Raw genomic sequence first — 4,160 nt, forward strand, 5'->3', positions numbered from 1 at the left:
ACTCAAAATAAAGGAAGGAAAGGTTTATTTAGCTCAAAGTTACTGGAGTTTTCAGTTCATACTCAGCTGGCTCCAAGGCAGAGAGGCACATGCCAGAGGGCTGGTGTTCATGGTGGAAGAAGACAGCAAAACAGCAAGAGCAAAAGGGAGGAGTAACAGCAAGAATAGCCACAGAGAGCAAGTCAGTCTCTTTGTCTCTCTTATATTACATTCAGGCTATCCTCCCCAGGCTGGGTGCAGTGCTCACACCCATAGTACCAGCAGTCCTCAGACCCATAAACCCAGCCTTGGATCATGAATTAATCACAAACTGTAGAACTATGTTTCAATGACTTTATGAGGCTTTGGGGCAACAAATACAAACTACAACAATTCCAAAGCTTAATTCTTAATATACCTGAGTATTCTCTGATAGCGACATCTAGTTCATTTGTATTTTCTACCCTACTTTGTTCAAAAAATGAGTTATGATGTCTTCATATTGACCCCAAAACTAAAACTCTTGGCTTTAAGATGTTGAAAACCAACAGCACCTTAATATCTGAGTGTTGGAAATGTTTACCTTCATTTCACAGACTCATCAGAATTACTGGATTAATCATACTTGAATAATATTCTTCACATCAGGTGTTTCATTGTAAAGGTTAGAACAACTTCTATGAAGTTTGTTTGTAACCCTGTCTAAAAAAAAATGAAGGATATACCAAATGAGCTCTGGAGTTGCCTCCCAACTAACTATGAATCCTTCAATTAGAAAAATTTATTCAATGAAAAATAATGTTTCATCTTAAAATTGTTGGATTTTTCTCCTTTAAGACTGTACAGTCATTTTTGGTGGAAGTCTATCTTACAAATACATAATACTGATATTTAAGGGACAAATCACAGGTTTTTCACTGGAGAGGAGTTTTATTGACTTTCTATGATTAAGGGATAAAGAGAAGATTGTGCAATTCCAGTCTTCCTTTGACAGCGACTGGCATTTTGATTGTAAATATCAAATTATATTTCACATCAACACCCTTCACAAAATAACAGTGAATCTAAGAATCAGAGGTAGTTATAGTTTAGATGATTTGCTATCAGTTGAGACCCCCAGATGGCTTAAGAACAAATTATCAGACTCTCATACTAAGAACTTTTATATTTAATAAGTAATGCTAGGTATGTGCTGCCACTGTTGTTCCCTGCTTAATTACTTTTCTTTTTGATTCAACACATTAATGAGAAGTGATCTAATAAATCATGTGCAAAACAGTAAAGTACTTAATTAACATGTGTTGCCCTGATTGATGGTGATAGAAAACCACAGCAGTGCTAAATAGGCTCACAAGGGCACCTTGAACTAACATGGTATCTTGAACAAATATAAGTTGAGGACATAATAAAGGAGCTCTACATTCATTTAACAACCAGTCATGACAATTACAGACCACAAGGTGATTAAAGTCCTCTTTCATTTGCTTTTGACTCAGAGGATCTGTACCTCCAGGTTGGGAAATGTGAACAGTTCACAGGAAACATAAACCAAGAAATGCTGGGAAGACTATCAGTACAGCTAGCCAGTATTTACTGAATACTGATTATGTACCAGGTACTCTGCTATGTGTTTTGAAAGATAATCATATTTAACTTTTCAACAGTGCATGTAACTAGTGATCATTACTATAATTTTAAAATGGAAAAATCCAATTCATATAGAGGGTTCAAGTTGCTCAGCTAGTAGGTGAGGTAGGCCAAATTTATCCCATAGCTTAATTGGATTTGCTGGAAGATGTCTCCTCAGGTTTCCAGCTAATTAGAAATTCTAGGGGAGAGGAATGAACAACTGTAGAAGTCTCCAGAATGGGATCAATTAAGAACAAACAAGAATAGCAATAACTGCATTTTATACACAGATATTTCCCTGTTTGATTAAAATGCATTAGCATCTTAATTTTGGGTTATCTGAGTAGATCAGTAATAAAGGAAGAGTTTTTTTTTTTCTTTAACCTGTGTTCTCATTTTTTGTCATGTGGTTTTGCTTCTTTAAAATGAGGATGATTGAAGGCAACATAAATCCGTCTTAAATCTACTCTTTTCAAGAGTGGGCAGATCCTACTTCATCTAACCTGAGGTTTCCCCAGAATGGATGACCAAACCAACTTCACTGTTAAAATAGGTTGTTATGCTTCCCAGTTAGCTTTGGTCTCTACAGTTAGCTTTGATGATGGCTGAATACTGTTTCCACTCAGCTAAGAATTTCTTGCCATCCTGCAGCTGAAGGACCTTCATAAAAACTTTCATCATCTCTTGCTTCAAGATGATTTCTGAGTGTATTGAGGTGGCAGGATGGAGAAATCTGAGATAGTCCTACATAGCATCATTTTTGGAATGGGTGGGTAGGTGTGTTCAATCCAATGAATCAAATAAGAATTGTCCTGATCTCAGAGATTCATTGATTAAGAAAGGGACCAGTTTACTTTCCTACCATCACATGTCAAACCTGGGGATCTTCAAGTCCTCAGGTGCATCAGTGTTAGGGGATATGGAGGAAAAATCCAATGTAGTGAGCATTTCAGCTCTAGAAAAAACAGAAAGAAGGGTTCTGGCACCTGAGGTATACCAAGGGATCACAAAAATTGCTCAAGACCTGCGAAATTCTTTAAATAATGGATAGAATCTAGAAAAAAACACAAGTGTGTCTTACAGTAAGAAAAAAATTCTAAGAGGTGAAAGGACTATATAAGAAATTAAAAAAGGATGCTGTACAGAAATTGTACAGGAGACTAGGGGAGAGACTTGTCCTTCCTAGTTTGAACTTCTTCTTGTTAAGAGATTACAAAGTAACAGTTGGGAGAATTTTTATTCTTCCCAGTGGAAATCTAGAAATGCTCCCATTTATGGAGTGCAGAGTATTTGTGCTCAAAGGATAGTCAAAATTTGACTTAAGAAGAGAACCAAGATATCCGCTGAACAATTGTAATGCCCAGAAAATAAGACTTCATTACCATTTTGGCTCTTGGCTTTATAGAAAAAGTAATAAGGACAAAACCCTCTTAGCAATCTGATGGAGGCTATTGAACTCTCTCTACAGAAAAAAGCATATACATTTAAATACATGAATTATTACACTTAATTCTGGTGTTTTCATGGCCCAACCATGTCCTATACATGAAGGCTGTTAGATAACACCAGCAAAACTATAGCTTTATGTGTTTCGCTAGATTTCCTCCCTTCAGAACTAAATGTACAAGGTCTCACTGTTGTGCTATGAGCATCTGTGTGTCTTGTCATCTTTTTGAATTCGGCTCATCTTTCATTTAACAATTGTGAGTTCCCACTTACAATGACAAAACAGGCAGCTCTGACTGAATTTCTGTACACAGGAGACTGTACAGGAATAATATTTTTCCTTTATCTAAAATCAGTATAGACATTTGTTTATATTATAAAAAGAAACTATTTAAGATTTTAAAAGGCAAAGTCGAAGAAACGTGCAGAAGGCATTCCATTCTTGTACCTTTACATTTGATGGTTGACAAGAAGTGGAAAATGAGGGGAGAGCACCAAGATGGCAGAGTAGTAAGCAGCAGAGAAAGAGCTTCTCTGAGAGTAGTCATCCAGATGCTGGAATATAACAACACAAAAAAGCTAAGAAGGAGAGAAATGGGTCCTCTGGATGCAGGGAGGATCTGAAATGCAAACTGAAGTCCACAGAGACAGTGAAGAAAAAAACTTCAATAAAGAAGGAGGAGGTAACCAGTGGCAACTTCTCACTAGTGTACTATAATCACTACATGAGAGAAGTAGTTTAAACTGGACACACAGTGACTGTTGGAAGCCCCAGAGGCCTCCTCAGACAGATACAGCAGTGGAGGGAAGCAGTGGACATGTAGGTTTATGCTGGCTGTTAGTGAGCACTGAGGGCTCAGTTGTTCCTCAGGAGAAGGTACATGAACAGGAGTCATGTGGGAAAGGGGCCAGAGGATCTCAGAACTCAGAGGGACTGCTGGCCTCACCTAGGGACTTTGAACTGGGTGCAGCTGTGCATTTTGCATTTTGTGTGCAAGTGCAGCCTCCAGTCTGCATTTTGTTCATTTTATCCCAGTCAGAATACACATTCTCTCTCTCTCTCTCTCTCTCTCTCTCTCTCTCTCTCTCTCTCTCTCTCTCTCTCT

Source organism: Octodon degus, unplaced genomic scaffold, assembly GCF_000260255.1.
Source record: "Octodon degus isolate 3935 unplaced genomic scaffold, OctDeg1.0 scaffold00069, whole genome shotgun sequence".
In the NCBI taxonomy this organism is placed as follows: Eukaryota; Metazoa; Chordata; class Mammalia; order Rodentia; family Octodontidae; genus Octodon; species Octodon degus.